This window comes from Esox lucius, chromosome 12 (assembly GCF_011004845.1).
Source record: "Esox lucius isolate fEsoLuc1 chromosome 12, fEsoLuc1.pri, whole genome shotgun sequence".
Lineage (NCBI taxonomy): Eukaryota > Metazoa > Chordata > Actinopteri > Esociformes > Esocidae > Esox > Esox lucius.
The window spans coordinates 26,201,270-26,221,033 of record NC_047580.1 but is presented as its reverse complement, the minus strand read 5'-3'; the positions used below and the strand labels follow the sequence as shown (position 1 = coordinate 26,221,033).

Here is a 19,764-nt window from a genome sequence, read left to right as displayed (position 1 = left end):
GCGGCTCTACCCAGGCTGCTGTGCCCACAGGATGGGGGAATGGGACAGAGGTAAAAGGGGAAAGCTTACGTAGTGCACCTACCATTTTTGGTCTGAATGCATCCACTCTCATTCCTTTCATAATGAAATCAATCAACAGTCAGCACCATGTTGGGCATGTTTCAGTCAGCTGGCACCGAGAGCAACACGGTCACTCAAATCCAATACGCTTACATAAGAGTGTGAGAGAGCCAGTCAAAGTAATCCCCTCCATTCTTGCTGCTACTGTCTCAAATATGGGCTGTGTGATAGAAGGGCCTGGCTCTGTAATCTGACTGGCTCTGAGCACAGGGATACACTCAGCACTAAGACCCAGCTTCTGGAGCTACGCACAGCAGGAATCCTGTCCTCTGCCCAGATTCCCTGGTAAAGTCACTCATTGTCCTTAAACGCGCACACAGCACACCGTGCTCCCTCTGTACTCCCTGAGGAACGACCCGGGACGGATTGTTTCCTGTTGTACCCACAAACAGTCTGAGCTCTCTCCTGTGCAGCCATGGGCAGCCTGATACACCGTGACACCACGCGCACTCTCTATCTGCCTCCGTCTCCCTCCATCTTCTCTATCTCCCCCCTGTATATACCCCTGTATCTCCCTCTATCCCCTCCGTCTACCCCTGCTACTAATCAATTAGCTGCTAATCTAGTTAACATTGGAGCGAGGCTGGCTGATAGTGATCAATGCTGGCTCTGCCTGGACTGCTGTAGCTGGCATGGCCCACACTGACAGGACTACTGTCACAACGTCAGCCCGGCGCAGAAGTACACAGAGGCGGACGGTAGGACAACAACACAGGGACATGTCAAACCTCTGACTAACGCAGGTTCATTCGTGTAAACACACCATGACGGATGCTCATGACTTGGTAGGATGAATTCATTGCGGTGACTAACGCCACTCTTTCCTAGGCACATTCATCCAGTCTAGGCTTGTATTGGCCAGTTCTTGACATAAACCTGCAGCAGTACAAAGGCCCGTGTTCGTTGTCGGAGCCTCCTAGCCTCCTTCTCAGCCCCTCCCCATACTACCTCCCTTCCAACCAGACACCTTCCCAGCCACTCCCCCATCCTCCCACACTCCCTCCCAGCCACTCCCCCATCCTCCCACACTCCCTCCCAGCCACTCCCCTATCCTCCCACCCTACCAGTTGCTCTTAACCACTTTCCCTGCAGCTAATGTGTGTTTACAATTAGCAACAGCCCTCAACTGTCCTAATGGCATACAGGATATCCTATAGCCCTAGAGCATGCTGTTCCATCGCTACCCTGCTCTGCACATTCAGGCAGCTGCTTTGAGTAATAAACAGAGAGGCTTCAGAGACTTGGGGCTGAAGACAGCAGGTAACTGCACTGACACTGGAACTGGCTCACAGCAAAAATGGGACCACGGTGACCCCTTATCTGTGCATCCCCAGAACCTAACCGTACAAGCATTATATTAAGAGGTTAGGCAAACCAAACACCTATAATATTAAGACAATGTTAGGCAAACCAAGCAACTATAATATTAAGACATGACTAGGCTAACCATTCAACCATAATATTTAGACAAGATTAGGCTAACCATTCAACCATAATATTTAGACAAGATTAGGCTAAACCATACAACCGTAATATTATGACAAGTCTAAGCTAACCGCACTACCATTATATTAAGTCAAGCCGGCTAACTATACACATTTTCATTTTTGATGTCTAAAAGTTGTTCACCAATCAATGTGGTAGTATTACCCATAGTTTATTATGAAATAGTGTTATTACATAAATTGCAAGGTACAATGGGTCAATCGGGTTTTGAAATGCTCCCCCTCACTCCTCCCTATGTAGTTCGTATGTGTTTGGTGCACTACCTTCCTCTGAAGGAACACTGTGAAGACACATTAAAGCCTATTTACAGAGCCATTACAGAAACACCCAGTCAGAGCCATTATATTACATTACCACAGCTTGCCTCTCTGTCTGAGAACCCGGCACAGAGCCTGAAAGAACTACATGCCTCGCCTCCCCTGCCTGGCCCAGAAAGCACTCATCCTCTCTGTCTCTCTCTCACACACAGACACACACGCACACACACACACACCCACCCACACACACACTTACACACACGCACACACACATACACACAAACACGCAGACACACACACACAAAGCCCCTTAATTTGATCAGAGGTGATAAAACACAACAGAATCTGCTACGTGGCTGGTTACTCAGAGGTAATAACAACTTGTGGTAGGAAAGAGCCTGTATTAGTCATACAGGACTTACTGAGTAGGCATTATACATATATACAGTACTGCGCTAAAGTCTTAGGCACCTGAAAGTTTAATTGAAGTCATTTATTTGGATAGTAAGCGTAAAATAGTTATAATATACATATTATATTCATGTACTTACATATATTATACATATATAGCTCTGCAGCAAAAAAATGTGTTTTGAGTGACGAACAGAAGGATTAAAATTAAGAGACGACTGCAAATTGAACACTTCTGTTCCTCACTCCAAACTTTCCTTTTGAACTGTTTTGGAAAGGAAAGAAAAAGGTCTCTTAATTTTTTCCAGAGCTTTATATATATATATATATATATATATATATATATATATATATATATATATATTCTTTTTTTCTTTTTTTATTACCCAAATAAATGGCCTTAGTTCAACTTTCAGGTACCTAACACAGAGCTGTATATGTATACACACACACACACACACACACACACACAGACACAGACACAGACACACACACACACCCTATCCAGCCCTCCAGAGGAACTTGGAGCTGGGTCTGGGTCAGAGGTGGATGGGTAGTGGGGGATTACTCCATACAAAAGGAACTTGAGTTTAGTTTAGTTTAATGTGGGACTTGGGCAGAAGTAGGTCAATCGAGACAGTAGGTTATCTAGCTCAGCTTAGCTCAGTCACAGGAAATAAATGCCAAGTCTACATCCTTGCCAAGTGGATCATCTGGAATGTTGGTTGTATAGAATCCATGATAGGAAAAAAACATGAACTTTTTTTGGGGGGTATTTCCAGCGCACTGGAACACTATATATATAATATATAATATATATATATATATATATATATATATATATATATATATATATATATATATATATAATGTACTCCAAGAAATACAGTTGCTTGCAGTAAAAAAGTATTGGAGAGAGTTGCTATTTGAAAAGAGCTTTCAGCAGGTTGGACCATAAATATTTTAAGCAAACAGTGACTGGTGTCTGCATTTAGCCTGGGAAAAGGAGCATAGCAAGGATATTGCGGTCAGTGAAGGTTCACCTGACTGACCCGTGAACATAAAGTCATGCTTCTCTTCTGCTATCAGGGCAGGACTGGACTACAATGGGTGTAGCTGGGCTCAATGCCAAATGCATGCCTTCAGCCTTTACTGCTTCAACAGCCCACAGGTTAAACGGGTGGCGGGCGCCTCTCCTCTTTCACTGCCATGCACCAATGACAATAATCACATTAAAAGAATAATAATTGCAATTACAGTCACACTGTGAAGAGAGAAATCCAAGCATAATCTCCATAATATAGGATTAGTCTGCTAGCTTTGCAATATGGTGACCTGAAGCGCGGGGCCTGGCAATCCCCACACGGACAGCGCAACTCAGAACACATTCGTTATATCACAGGTGACGCCCGAGGTTCAGACTGCACCAGAGTCGACGGGGGGTCTGAGAGAGGCGATAGCACAGGGGAGAGAGGCGATAGCACAGGGGAGAGAGGCGATAGCACAGGGGAGAGAGGCGATAGCACAGGGGAGAGAGGCGATAGCACAGGGGAGAGAGGCGATAGCACAGGGGAGAGAGGCGATAGCACAGGGCCACCTGCAGGGGGGGGGGTGGTGGTGGGGGGTTTACAAGTTACATGTCACTGTGACCTACAAGAGCCCAGTGATGAAAGACTCTGTGTCATGGAAAAAGTGGTTGAGTCCTGGCTCCGTTATTCCCCTTGCATGGGAAGCAGAGGGGTCTGGATGTTGTCACACCCGCTGGGATGGAACACGAACAGTGGGACATGGGACAGGACCCTGGTGGGAGCACGGGGACCCAACAGGCCCAGTGTGAAGACCTATTGGAGTCCCGTTTCAGACACTGTTGAACACTGCAAGCAGTTAGCATACCCTGTTGTGTTCTCCTGCTCGTCCTCCTTTTTCATCTTCATCACTCTCCTTACTCCTTCTCTGAATTTATTTCTTACCCCTGTGCAACGGTTCCAGGGTGACGGCTCTCTCACTGTCTCACTGTCTCACTCACTCCCCCCTCCCCTGTAGCCTCTTACCCCCGCTCTCTCTCCCTCACCCCTATCTCTTTCTCTCTCACTCCCTCTCTCATGAGGCTAAGCCAGTCAGTCGACCCAACAGTATAGGTTAGAGAAAGGCCTCTAGAAGGCCCCTGGCTTTATGTGGCACCACTGAAGTTCTGAAGATTGAATGTGCAACATGTACAGCCAATTTCCCCTTCCTTATGAGTGAAAAGACGGATCATTTACTTTCTTAGAAACATCCATCAGTTTCCCTCCCATACTCAATCTGCCTGTATTCACCTACTGGTGAGAGGTGGTATAATTAAATGATGTCATCGTGTAATGGAGAATAAGCATGTGAGTGAGTCTTCAGGGGGAAGAGAGGAATTGAAATTCAGAGCAGGGCTGTGTTAAATCCAGCTCAACATGTGAATGGCATAGTAATTCCTGGTAGGGAACAGAGGCTGTGCAGTCAAAGCAGCGGCAGCAGTGCATAGCTTCAGGGCTGTTCTGTCAGGTGCCAAGTAAGGAGAGGCCCGGCTTTAGGACCTCCCTCTGACTGGTGGGGGACCGCAGGCCCAGCTAGAGTCACAGTCGGGGGCCTTCCAGTCCACTCCAGGGGGAGTACTGCCTCTACACTCGCCAAGGCCTCAGTGGCCAGAACACATTCTGTCACGAGCAGTGTGTCTTCCTCTCCGTCTGAAAGCGGCAGCAGCAGACACTCTCCGGGCATTAAGAGTGATCAAAGAGAAATCTGTGTTGCTGAGATGATTAAAATTAGCATCTGTTTCAGTTGGGAGGGAGGGAGACTTCTGAAAGAGAGGAATGTGTAGAAGGGAGAAAAGGAGGAATTCAACACTGAGCAATGTGGCGTAAACGCTGACACGCACAGGCGCACAGTACACAAACGCACACAAATACGCACACAGACGGGCAGATGGGACATCTGGCAATTCTGGCAAATGCCAGAGGGGCCAGACCATCTTTTTTGGGGGTGGGCTGGTCAAAAATAAATAAATAATAATAATCTAGTAAATACATACACAATAATTATTTCAAAATTAACATCTTCAACATCTGATCCTTATAGGCAACATTCAAAATGGATAGGAAAGGCTAACAACACAGTAAAAAAAATCTGCTTTTTTATTCCATCAATGGTTGTTGGTCTAACCTCAACGACCGGCTGGAATTTATATTTGACCTACTAACCATCTATTCATACCACTACATTACAGATATTAACATAGAATTGTATTGTTATAATTTATTTGAATCCATTGATGTTTGCTTGCGCAGAGTTAGATTAGCTACGTATGGGAATACAATTACGATGTTACAGAAACACTTACATATTGAAGATTTTATGCAATTCGTCATGACAACAGGCTGAACAGTTGCTGATACTACGTGACGTGTCATTATCTTGTCTCGGGTTTGCATTCAATGGCCGTCGGTCTTGCCTGTTTTATCTGTGCTCCAAAGAAATTGAGAGTTTTGAAATGATAAAGTGGTGCAGTAAATGAGCATTTAGTTTAAACTAAAACGATACCTTGGAAAAATTACAATTCATAAAGCTTCAAAATCCACAGTTTGGTTACTTTGTGTTTGTTAATATGACACGTCTGAAGGTGAAGTACAGACTTTGTTGTACATTTTTCAATTTCGATCAATTGAATGGGCACAGCTACCAGGTCCTCTGGGACTAGCTGCCTGGTGTAAGCACAAATACTGCATGGCAGCCAGTTAATACTGAGCTACTAGCTACACAACAAGCCCCTGTACTCCCTACAGTGACCGTATCTAATCTGTCATAAGCAACATCCTCTAGTGGGGAGGGGGAGGGGGGGGACTTGTGGCTGGCATTGGCAATTACAGTAGAGTAGTCCCGGCCAAACTAAACACTTGTGCCTTCCCTGCTGCCATTCAAAGACAATCCAGCAGGCTGGCACATCACAGAATCACACGAACCCAGCAGAAACCTACAAAAACAGGAAATAGGAGAGAGATTCATATCGGCTGGTTTCTTACCCGTTAGAAATGGTGGTCAATACTAACTCCCATTTCATTATACACACATGATCAGCCATCCCAGGTGGATCAGCCATCCCAGGTGGATCAGCCAGGGCCCAGCCAGATGAACAACCAGCAGTAGGATCATTAGCAGTACAGGGCTTCAGCTCTGCTTATTTTAGACCTCCACAAGTTCTCCCAGTCTAAGATGTTAGTGCTAGTGAATGCTAGTGAATGCTAACGAATGCTAACTCCTTCTCTGCTCCGACCATGTGAAAGCAGGGGCGATGAGAGCGGTCACGTACGATGAGTAACTCATCGCACTTCAACTTCCTAGTCAAGCCCTATGTCTATTACAAAACACCCCACTCCCTACCTCCATCCGAATACGGCTTCCTAAGTTCAGTTCCTGTTCCTGTTTGACTCAATGTCAGTGGGAACAATCCGGCGTCCCAGGCCGGTTCTCAGCCCTGCCGCGGCCCTTCTAAGCTGTTTCCTACCAGCCGTGCTTTTCCATAGGCTGAGGATGCTGTCTGTCATCGCCAGGTTCAGTTAGCCCACACAGCACTTCTGTATTCCTGACTTTGTGTGGTCTTGGCAGGCTTGGTCCTAGGTTTTAGGCAGGTCCTGCTGGATAGTGGCAGTCTACTGGCTCCTCCTTCATAGTCCCAGATGAAAGGCTTTCAGTCACTGACAGACCTCTTAGTCACAATGGGTGAAGAACATCAGACATATGCACCCAGTATTTCATGACCTTCAACCAGAATTTGACTCGGTCTCTCTCTCTGTCTCTGTCTCTCTCATCCCAGCGCTTCTCACTCCAGCGCCTCTGCTATTGCTACAATGGATCTACTACTGAATCTGAAATTGCACTGAACCATTTGACAGATCGTTGTCTCATCAGGCTGACTCATGAATGGCAGCTATCTTCCTAACACCCACGGTAAGACAGAGCTGAAAGCCCTGAGCATGTCACTCATACACTACACATGCCAGTGAAATGGCTTCTGTTGAGGCTACAAGGGGGATGCCGTGCTTCCGTTCTTTCAATATGGAAGCTGAAAGCAATCCAACTCATAAGGTTCTTATTTACAGGAGGTGGACAAAATGATTGAAACCCCCTAACAACATATTAATAGCATGGACCTAATAAGGATAGTTGCTCAACTCCCCAAAATGTAACCCTAAAATATTACCACAGACCTCTGTGACCCAGTCACAACAAAAGCTGTACGTCGTGAGCTTCACAAACCAGGCATTCATGGCTGGGCTGCCTTTCAGACACCACTTGTATCCAAGGCCAGTGCACAAAGCTAGACACCTGAGCAATGGAAATAAGTAATATGGTCTCATGAGTCATCGTTCACCCTATCTCCTACATACGGACATGTTTACATTTAGAGAAAGCCAAAGGATGCCCATAATGTCTGCTACCTATTTGTAAAACATGGTTGGGGATCCATCTCGGGCGAGTCATTGGGTCTTATGATTGCTCCGCATGGTTGTATAACAGCCATGGAACATAAGGCCAGTTAACAGGACCAGGTGCGCCCTACAGTGCAAACACTGTTCCTTCAGGATGTTTCAATATTCCAGAAAGACAATGCCCCCATACACACTGCCAAACACATTCAAGAATGGTTTTATAACCACCAGCATAACGTCAAAGCCTTCCACGGTCTCCCCGATTACCAGATCTGAACATCATTGAACCTTCATGGGATGTTCTGGAGTGCAGAGTGCAAAGTCGATTCCCATCTCCTTCATCCCTCAAAGAAATGGAGGCTTTTAATCTTGAAGAATGGTGCAATATCCCAGTACACACAGTTCAGGACTTGTGTGACAGCATTCCAAGAAGGATTGTTGCTGTTCTAGTCAAACAGTGGCCCTTCTCCTGTTAAGTGTCCTTCTAGCCCTGTCACTCAGCTTTGACCTGCAACCACTGTCCCTCTTTGCTGATGCAACTGGTCCATATTCGGCATATTGAATAACTGTTAAGTTTTTGTGACCAATGCACCTGTTTTGGGCACTAACTATTTGCCCTCTTTGGAACTCTGTTAAGTGCCTCAGGTTGCTTTGAAAACGGAAATATCTAATTGCTAATTGTCAGACCTCTTTTATAGCTGACGCATATGTACTGCTAATTGGCAATCAACATAATGTGACCTCTGTAGCTGCATTTGTAATTAGTTAGTTAGTTACATTTAGTAACAGTCCTTTTCCATCTGCTGTTTCTTATTTTGTCCACCCCTGTATGTGTGTATATATATATATATATATATATATATATAAATTATATATATATTATATTAGTGCTGAGAAAACGTTCAGCGTAAACGTGAACTACTAGGTCTTTAAGAACTGTTTTTAATATCTCTCCACACTCAAGGGTTATGGTGGGCTTCAACCCCAAAGAAAAACGTTTGGGAACCTCTGACTTAACCTGTGGTCTGGCTGTCTGTCACTGTCCATTTGGAAGCTGCTGAAGGTTAGACGGAGAGCGATGGATCAGCCACACCAGCTTACTAACACCCTCACAGACTTGTCTAAATACCTAATTGCAATGCAGAAGGGAACATTACATTGACCAAAGCGCAGGATTGAGATGACACAGTTTAAGCCAATCCTGTCTCTCTGTCCTGTCCCTGGGTTGAGAGCAGTTAATGGCTGATAGTGCCACAGCAACGTAAAGAGGGAGGGGCGGGGTCTATTTACCTTGACGCAGTGCTTCATATAAACTTCACCTCAGGTGCTGAGGCCAGCCTCCATTTAGAATATTTCACAACTTGATCCATTGAATCTGCCAATCCTTTATACAGACAGAGCAGACAGCAGATACAGTAACCCATGGTGATGGAGCCGGCAAACAAAGGCACTGTATCCTTTATCAGTCCCTTCAGTGGCTGAGGGGACAGGCTGACGGGCTGCCACTGGACTGAAAGGAGAGCGCTTTGCAGTCTGGTTAGGAAATAGGTGTGTGTATGTGTGCTGAAGCTATTCACACTATGACAGACACACTGGCCAACCGACAGCCCCTCCCCTTTAACTGTTCCATTGCCAGAGTCTCTATTTAACAGGGAGGAGCATACACAGTGGCTCTTCCTTAACAGGTGAATACATGCTGACATCTTCCAGAAGCTTCCAGCCACACAGACATGTCTGCTTCCACTGGCAGGCCTCCACCAAACCCACTCTCGCTAGTTCTCTCTCCTCCCTCCCTCCCAAACAAACAAGAGAGAGAACAGAGGAAGAAGCAGGAGGAGGGGGGAGGGGGGAGGAGAAGGAGGAGGAGAAAGAGGAGGAGGCAGAAATTGTAAGCTGTTAATTGTCAGCTTTGAAAAGACAGAGCAGAATTGTGTACATAAAAGAACAGAGGGAATGAATGCTTAATTCTCTTGATCAACAATGACACTGTCAAGCATATTTTGCTTAACAGTTAACAAACCCCTCTTCAATGATAGATGGAACTATAGCAACGCATGAACAATTCAAATAAAACAATTCAAATAAAATATGATAAATATTTCAGGAACTAAAAAGCAGAACTCTAATTATTATTTCTCTAACATAGAAGGGTTTTGTAATCAAATGAAAACTAATCTAACCTATTCACCTCTGTCAAGTTGAACACAATGTTCCTTCTGTAACCAAATGAAAAAATAGAAAGTCTTCTCATAGAGGAGTGCAACTAGTATTTGGTCAGCGTGCAGAGCCAGTATTAAATAGCTGTTCTTACAAGATTTCCAAGGCTTTCAGTAATGAGATTTTTTTTTTTCCATACCAAAACAGCAGCAGCACTTGGTCTCTCTTCGGTCGTGTATTAAAACCAGAGTATGAATAGTAACTACCTGGGAATAACACCGTCCTGTAGAATGTCAATGGCAGTCCCAGCAGACGGCATCTCATAGAACGACTGCTTATTTAGGATCAGGTCCCCCACTGTCAATTCATTATCATCTTAAAGGCTAAACTGATCCTGGATCAGCACTCCAACTCAGAGATAAATACGCGCCCATGCCAAAACCATCTCACAGATCTCATCTCCTCACCTTTGGTGTGTGTCAGGCTTAAAATGGCATTAGGCCCAAATCCCAAACTGTTGCAGATTAAGACAACAGCAGGCAGATACAGTATTCATCCACTGCTTTCAAGTACAAACCTGCCTGTCCCCCATCCACCCCCCCACCCCCCCCCCCACCGTCTTCCTCCCTCGTCTCTTCTCCCTCCAGGCAGGCAGCGCTGCTTCAGAGCAGTCATATTTCATCAACGTCTTCATGGACAACACACAGGATCTCCTGTCCTCAGCGTCCATGACAGCGCTGTCAACGCTACGCTCCACACACCACACAGGGTAATTGTCTTAGATGCAATAATTCTCCCCGTCACACTCTTAAACGCTACAGAAGGAAGAAAAAAACACTGTTGCTTGACCCACATTGCTGTTCATCAATGAATTATACATGATGTCACCATTCATTAGATTATTTATTTTCCACAGTGGCTGCAATTTATGAGGTGTTTATGTTTGTAATAATTCTGTCTCTTTTGGAGCCTGGAACATGGAGAATGCCTGCGCGGCTATGCGTCTGTCATGTCTCGTGTCTCGTTGGCTATGACAATGGCAGGATAGCATTTGTGGCACTGTGGATGCTGCTTCATAGAGCTCTTACCATAGGAACAGAGTGGCTTGGAACCTTTCACACTGACAATTTGACTTTTAAACCCATTGGTATACTCACAATGATTGTCGGCCATTGTGATGCACTTATTTCCATGGTAATATTCAAGAATGCTAATTCTATTCTATGTCTCCTTCAGACAGTCTAAAAAAGAAGGAAAAAGCAAGGGTGGAGTAAAAAAAATAAAAGAAAAAACCCACTTCTAATGGTTTGATCTTGATGAATTGTAATGCTTGGCAAGATGTGAACAAATTGCAGGGTTTTAAAGACGATAGTGTCATTTGTTTAGTTAATTACCCAAATCCCAATGGTTATTTCCAAGACATAATTTGATGAGATGGCTGACAAGAATGGAGTAAAAAACTATGTTCATTGTTGATTGTTCACCCATCAATGCCCAAACAGGTTCCCACAGCAGGGAGTGAATTCCAAAGCCTGGCAGTGTAAAATCCGAGCAAATTAAATCTTTACCAAGAACACCATATTTAGCTATACAGTACTTCCTTATAAGTGAAGCATGCCATATTCCCACACCACCTTAACCTATTAAAAGCGTAAAGTGACACATGCCTCTTTAAAAAAGGCCACCAACCAACATGGGCTTTTTTACTCATCCATTTGCAGGTCAGAGTCATGTATTTACAAATGCAATAGCATACTGTCTGTGGCAAGTCATCCCAGAGAGACTATATCAGTTTCCTCGGCCTAGACATTCAGAATCAGAAACAGAAAAAATAGACCCGGGACAAGCCTTTTCCAAGCTCTTAAAATACACTTCACCAGTCTGACTGCAAGGTTCCAGCTTTCCGTTTCAGATTGTTGATGGACGCCCCAGTGTTGAACGCCTAAGAATGGACCCTCCATGTTTTTAAAGGAGCGCGGCCAATCGTCCTGGCAAGCCAGCAGCTTGCCGGGCCTGTGACTGTTTGCCTGAAGCGGACTTTCACACAAACCTAACCTTACATAGAGCCGGATAGCCAGATAGGACGGTTTTTCAGTTTGAAGTTTGAGTTTCTAGGTCTTTCATCATTGCTATGCTTGGATTTGTCTTGGTCGACACAGTGGGAAGAAAGTGTTTATCTGAAAGTGAGAGGAAAGACTGAGCCTTTTTTGGGGGTGGAAAGAGAGACTTTTGGTTTGAGGTATTCTTCTTGCTATCTCATCCCAGGAATTAGTTTGGGAGTGTTATCTCTGGTCTGCTCTGCTGAAGGCAGCGGATGTGTTCAGAGGTAGAGGGGAAGGCACTATCCACAGAGATAAGAACACTGCTGACTTCAGAATTGTAACAAATCAGACTGACACACAGCTTGGATGCAGGTGGCTACATGTCACAGAGCCCCGGCCTTCCAGCACAAAAGGACCAGGCAAGGGCAGCACACCAGGGAATTCTCATTCTCCAGAACTTAGTAGAAAATAAAAGAGAAGGCATATCATTGGAGGCTGGTGAAATCAGGACAGCTTGCAGTAATCTGAACTAATGTAAAGACATTAACTATAGGTAAGCAACAGGTGATTTCACTCTCACAAACTCATAAATATATATATATATCTATATACAGTACACAGTATCTATATCTATACATGTTTATTTTATTGCTTTTCAGCAAAGTGAGAAGAAAGAGACCTTTTTCCAAGTATTTCTTTTGATAAAATAAGGCACATTGTGTCAGTGTACTCAAGGTAAGTTTCATGTTATTTCCAAAGACAGTCTCTTTTGGGGCTTCGTTGTGATCCATTTGCAGTGTACAAATTAAATTTTCTAATTATTATAATTATGTTCCAGCCCCCTGACCATCCACTCCTTCAAAAAATGTCCCTAATTGCCTACCTTGGCCTCCCCTGTAGAAACGTTAAGCTCAATTTCCAAGTGAAGAAACATAAAGCTTAACTAGATGTTGTGTGCCACAGCAAATTACACATGACTTCACGAAATGGATGAAAAAGAGCTAATGGAGATGTCATACACTCCTTTTTCAGGTTGTAAATGCCCTACTTGTAATTGGACAGCAGTCGGAGTAGTGTAGAGTAGAGACAAAGCTGCCGTTGGCCTGGAACTCCTTTCTCACAGCACATGAGACTAGACAAGCCAGACCAACGCCAGTCGTTTTCCCTAATGTGTGCGGTAACCATGGTGATGGTGGCAGGGCCAGGCAGGGCGTCCATCCACATCACCAGGGGGCGTTGCTGAGTCCGTCAGCATGTGGCACATGGACATTGTTTGCCCTCTCTGCCCACTGCCCACCCCAGTGCCCACTTCCCTTTCCATATCCCCACACACTGAACACGTCCCAAATGACGCCCTCTTCACTACTTAGTGGACAACTTTTGAGACCAGTGTAAAGAGACCACTACCTGGAGAATAGGGTGCCATTTGGGATTGGAGCACTGTCTGCCCCTGTCAGCTACCCCTTGGCGTCGGTGCACAGCGCCCTCCCTCCAACCTGCCTCTCACACGCTCTCTCCCTTTTGTCGCTCACTTATTGTCAACTTCCACACTGAACAAAACAGCACATCCTCCCATGACACAGGCTAATTGATTATTGATGCTTCCAGGCCAACACTGACTTCGATTCAATCAGGACGGAACGGGGAAACGCCGAGACAATGCGTTCAGGGCATTCACGAAAACTGAAAAAGTCAAAGCATTTCAATGTAAAGCTCGAGCCTCAAGTCCTTCTCCCCTTCTTTTCACCCTTTGATTAGGCTGTCGTGACGCCTTGGGAACAGTCTCAGCGCGACAAACAGCAGGGGGATGAGGAAGAGGCAAGGCCTGAACGTTTGGTTCTGGAAGTACGAACCACCCAAATTACAACTGAAGCCCATTCTTGAGTGATCCAAAAACAAGCCTCCTAGGTGCTCGGCTTGACAGATTGACAGGCCGCCTGTGACTTACAGCCCAAGTGAAGTTCACTAACAAACATACAGGCAGACTTGTTATTCTGGAGGTCCTGTTGCCATGATTGCTGTTCTTATCTGCGGCCGCGGGGTAATTCTGTTACAGCAGGTAAAATATAGCATGGCTTGTGACAGGAGGGATAAACAGTGAGAGTGGGTCTGGGCAGAGACATGCAGAGATGGTGGTGAATGCTTAAAGAGTCTGTTCGGTGACGAGGGACGGAAAGAGGGTGACCATTGTGGTGAGGGTGGCGGGCAGATTGAGGCACTAAAGAATGGCTCGCACGAAAGATCCTGTCCCACGGAAATTAAGGCAATTCCATTAACATCTTAATAATGGCAGTTTGGTCATGGAGCGAAGAGCCCGGCTCCTGGATTTGGATTGTCCCATGGACCGGGGACCTCACACACCGGGGGCTCTAAGTCACAGCGGCACCACGTCGACCGGGGTACATTTCTCCAATGTTGCGCCAATGTTACTATGTGAGGGCGTTACGCTTCCCAAAGGACTGGCCTGAAAGCCAACGCTCCGCACTGCCATGCTCCACTAAATTCCCTTTATTTTATTTTCTGCCACTACTTTCATTTACTGTCCGTGTCTCCATCTGTTGGATTCAGCAAATGGACAAAAGGCTTTGTTTCAGCAGGCTGGCAGGCCCTTGAGACTGGGAGAGCCGTAGCCTCGCAGACGTTAATAGGCTGAGGATTCAACGAGTCCTGGGTCCACATTAAAAAATAGTACTGATCCAGGACGAGGTGCTCCCTGTCAATGCAATCCCATTAAAAGGATCTAATAGGCAAAACTGATTCAAGTCAGCACAGAGTCTTTGTGAGTGCAGGTAAGGGACACTGGAAGACAGTGGAATTAACAGTAGTTCCCTAGTTGACTTGGCCTTCTGAAGAGAGAGAGAGAGAGAGAGAGAGAGAGAGGGGGAGAGGGGGGGAGAGGAGAGTGAGGGAGAGGAGAGAGACTGGCTGGAGCCTACTGCTCAACAGCTGTCTGGGAGTCCAATTCAGTTTCTGTGACTGTATTGGAAAATGTAATGCAGAGCAGGACCATTGATTTCCGCCCCCTGTGCTACGTGTTGCTCATACCGACTCCAGCCGCTATTTACCAATGTACAGGCCTGTGGCCATCAATCCAAACCGGTCTCAATGGTTCACAAAGCCACTGCAGGCAACATGAAGAACCACTCAACACCATGAAAACCACCGAATGCTAATAGTTTCACAGTGACATCATCAGCATCGCAAGGCAAGGTCTTGCCAGGCAAAAAAGGTCAATTTTCATTCGGGTTGTTCAGTAAATGGCCTTTCCACTGCCTAATGCCCATAAATGAAGTTGTAGCTTTGGTTGTACGCTTTCTGCATGTGAAGCCGATAAAGCACTTGGAACGCAGCGAGCATCTTTGTAATGAGATGCGTGTGGTCCGTTTTAGGGCACTCCTCACATTGACGCAACACATCCGACCACCGCTGCTCATGGAATAACTAGGGACAACAGAGGCTGAGCTACCTTTAAATGAGGTGCTGATGAACGTAACGCTTATAGGAACTGCATAGCAGGCAGATAATGAAATCCGGTTGTAAACAGCCAGAGTCCGGAGCTGGGAAAGTCACCCAGTCTCAAAGTTCAAGGAACCGAGCGAGGAGACATTCCTTAAACCGTTTCGGCGTGACGAGGTCTGCTTGGTCACCTCCACTCCACAACCGTTTTATAAATAAACGTCTTCCCTGGCTACACTCAACGTGATCAGTGTCACGGGTGATTCAAATCTCTGGTACGTCGATCTAAACATGGACAGCCTCTCTAACACACACACACACACACAGGTATATGTGTAGAACGTCTGAGGGGAGAACGTGTGTGGGTCAGAGAGATAGAGATCTCCGTTGTGACAGCTAGTCATCTGGGAGGCTCAGATAAACACCCTGGTGAGGGGAGACAAACCGCACACAAAAAGCATCATTAAGCTACAGTCCAGCAGAGACGATATGGAGGCCTAAAGCAGCGAGGACTCGAACACACTCAGCAGCTAGCAAGGCATCGGGTGTGTCGCCATGCCTGTGTGTGTGTGTGTGTGTGGGGGGGGGGGGGGGGGGGGGGGGTTGAATACACAGCCGCTGAATGCGTTTGCACTGTTCACTCATTAGGAAGTAGGTCAAGGATTCCGCCCGCATGCATAGTGACTTGTCAAAGTCTGTCAAGCTACACGGGGTAGGGTGAGCGTGCCTGGGGAGACAGACCAGCCCGGCAGAGGAGGGAGTCACAGCAGAGAAGGTAGCGTTCATGCTGGCGACACCCACACAATGCACAAAAACACACAGCAGGCTACTTTATCAGACACCTCTGTCCTGCGCGCACGAGTGTTAGCACAAACTAGAACATGTACTGTTGGGCAGTAACACGCGGACCGCTGATTGGTGTCGAGAAGATCCAGGGCAGGCTCTGTTAAGATCTGGCCCTGGACACAAACCTCTGCCTGGTGGGCGCTGAGTGCCTAAAGGAGTCAAGGTCGACAGGGGACGCTCTTGAGCCGTCATCCCATTGGGGAGTCTCAACGTCAGCAGACTTGGAGAATGAAGGAGCCAGGGTTGGCCTTGTAGTTCAGACCCTACACTAAACCTAAAGCTGCCTCTGTGGTCAGGAGCTTGTGACTACACTGGTACTGTCTGTAATAACACACCAGCCAATCCAACAGAAAACCCGTAGAGACAGTCTGTTCACTAAAATACCCTCCAGCAGTGTGTCCACTGAGATGCATCATTTACCCTCTAAAATAAAGCTGCTGAAAGTTGAAAGAGGTGAAGAAACTATCCTTAAGCACACAAGACCTACCAATTACCTCACAGTAAACAGGCATGTACTAGACTGGCATGAGCAAATCAATAACACTGAGATCAGAATTCAGTCACATAAATCCTTCCTGTCCTGACCAGCTGAATAAAATCCAATCAAAATACTGGAACACACGCTGAGGACGGAGAATGGGGAGATGGAGAGGGGTCGTTTCAGCGAGGCGATGGTAGATCAGCCAGACGGTTTGTTGTGAATATTTCCAAAGGAGACAATTTCTCAGAGCATTGTGTAGTTATTCCTATTGATTAAAGAGTGTGTGATGCTGAGAGTCTCAGCAGCTATGCTTTTCTAGCCTCTCTTCAAACAGATTGCTTGAAAGTGTTACACTGAGCAGAACAAAAATGAAATTGACTGTACTTCATGTGCAGGCAGATTTTGTCATGTATTCACCAGAATGTAGCGAAAATGGGAATCTGGTCTGATTAAGATATTGAAAATAATATGGTGGTATGGCCTGGGGCTAACTGCCTCGAACATGCAGACAAGGCAAGAACCAATCCAGATTATGAGAGTCTGTGTTTTTTCTTGGGACTGGAGGTAACCGGGTGAAAATGATCTGAATGTTAGAAACACACCAGGGCTGAGTGAAGTGGTTTGTTCTTCCAAGGCTGCAATTTCCACCCTTGTGGTTGTTCCTTGGGTCAAATTGTTGTATAGCTTTGCGTAGGATATTAAAATAACAATTTGAGTAGGTCAAGCTTTAAAAAATATATATATATTGATTTAACCAAGCAACAACATTTGATAGCATGGGGACAACGAATAATATGCTCTCCGTCAGTCTTGGGCAGATGCAAGTTATTGTCATGCAAATGTAGGCAATTTTCTTTTTAAGACAACATTTATTTCCCTTTAGAGTCACTGTCATGAGCGCTTGCCCGGACGAGTGTGTATTGTGTGTGTGTGCACGCGCGCGTGTGTGTGTGTGTGTGTGTGTGTACGTGTGGATGCACCATGAATGTGGCTGGAAATGAAGATTTTTAAGTGCATCTGCTGTTTCAGAGCTCCGACAGATGAGCAGTCTAGAGCTGAGGAGGAATTCTAAATTATAGCCAGTTGGCAACAATGCATCAGATACTAGCTGCTTTCAAGGCTTTGGGGGAACAGCGGCTGTTAATCTGTCTTGCGGCATAGGCCTATACCACATTGTTACAAGAACATTTATCATAAATCAACAGTCAACGTTGTGGAATATTAGGAAGTGAGAGGGAAGGATAAGAAAGTAATCCACTTGGATGAGTAAATGTATTCAGTCCCTTGACCTGGGCAATGCACTAAAGAACTGAAATAAGTTACATGCAGCAAAATAATCCAATTTGTTCTCACATGTTGGATTGTATGAGGCACAAGGCTTTAAATAGGCACTACATCAAGCCTAATCTATGTCCACTGTAATGGAAATTGTTCTATTCGCTCTGGGGAGCACTGCTCTAGCTTACCCCTAATAACGGGTTCACAGTCAAGGTCAGCGTGGAGAGCTGATGCCGATAGAATCATTAGGCTATAGTTATCGGTCTGATTATTGGAAGTCATGAAATACTTAAGAATGATAGGCAGTTAAAACTAACAAATTCGTTGGAAAACGGAATAAATCGACGCCTCATCTACCGCAAAAAAATTAATAGCAAAAATACTGCAAAATTAATAGCAAAAGATTGTCTGTATATCAAACTTAACCAAAATAGTTTGATGAGCTCATGACAGCTGCATTATGACAAAAGGATGACCGTAAGGTGATAGAGAAGACTGTTAAGCCCATCACCAAGCGAAGGAGCTATGTGTATGATTTTACCCATGACGGTAACACCATGCGTACGTTTATCTCCCGTTTGATCGAAAAGTCGTCGGTACCAATAAAATAATAACACCACTGAAATGTATCCAACCTGATATTTATGAAAATCACAGACAATATGACCTAGTCATACAATCTATACATATTAATAGCTTAATATCACAATATATACCATTGTAATAAAGAACATTAAAAAACGTCCTTGCGACCAAAAAGCCACAGTGATTCAGAAGTGTCAAGGCATAGATACATAATTGGAAAAATGTGCCTAATATCAATCAGCCTCTACAACGACATTTCAAACCAAAATTACTTTAGATGTTGTCTATGTAAAAAACGAAATATGATAGGTTACCGATTTCACTTACCTTTCTGTTTCAATGTGAGCTCTTGATGACATTTTTATTCTGGTCACACAGCCGACGGTCTTCTCTCGTTGAGGTGATGGAGTATTCTACTTACATCCACGGAAAATGCTCTGAGTACCACCAGAAAGTCTCAATGATGCTGAAGCAATTTAGAGCTATAGTAGTCCTATTCACTCCCAATTCCTAGAAAATTGCACCCACCTAATATGCTACAGCCTCCTTTAAAGCACACAGATACAAAAAAAGCCTATGCACGGCTTTTAGCTACGACACAATAATTAATCTACGACGAAATTTCAACGCGCGTAACTTCTTTTAACGCCGATTGTTTTTTTTTTCAAATGGACATTTACAACAGCATGCCCATGATACCGCGAATTATTTTAGTTCACAGGGTGCCCTCTACTATGACAGCCGCCGTAGTCTATCTTGCTATCTGGTTTGGGTAGCAACCTCGCCGCACAAATTCACACACATGCACTCGCGTTCTCATAGGTCTGAGCTGGACTTGAATTGAAAGCTGTGGCACTAACCGAACCCCAGCAGCGTACAGTACCGTTTCAACACCACATCGTTTAAACCCGGCCCCCTGTACACTTCGGAAGCACAGTCTCATTTGCGTATTGCATGTATTAACTGTTTCAGTGCAGCGTCTCCGAAAAAAAGCTGTTTGGACGTGTTTGTCTCAGTATAATTTGCAGTAGTAAAATCAGCCTACGGTATAAGTAAAAATATACATGTGCAAGAGAGAAATCACATTTTAACATTATTAAAATTTAGGATAAATCCTTTAATTTTCTTCAGTTTTGGCCTTTAAATGGGCAATGAAACTATATGCACCCTGT

General features: G+C 45.1%; 1 protein-coding gene across 4 annotated transcripts in view; it reads right to left on the bottom strand.

The window, feature by feature from the left end:
* The window catches only part of plxna2 (plexin A2), a 224,199-nt gene extending 204,748 nt beyond the window's left edge, over window positions 1–19,451 (bottom strand). For 2 of the 4 annotated variants that reach the window (XM_034295893.1, XM_034295896.1), the window contains exon 1: window positions 18,920–19,451. The gene's annotated coding sequence lies outside the window, so the exon portion shown is untranslated. Of the gene's footprint in view, window positions 1–82; window positions 137–9,037; window positions 9,090–18,919 lie in introns of those variants that run through there. The other 2 variants (XM_034295894.1, XM_034295895.1) reach the window with 2 other exon arrangements.
* Between the last annotated feature and the right edge of the window lie 313 nt (window positions 19,452–19,764).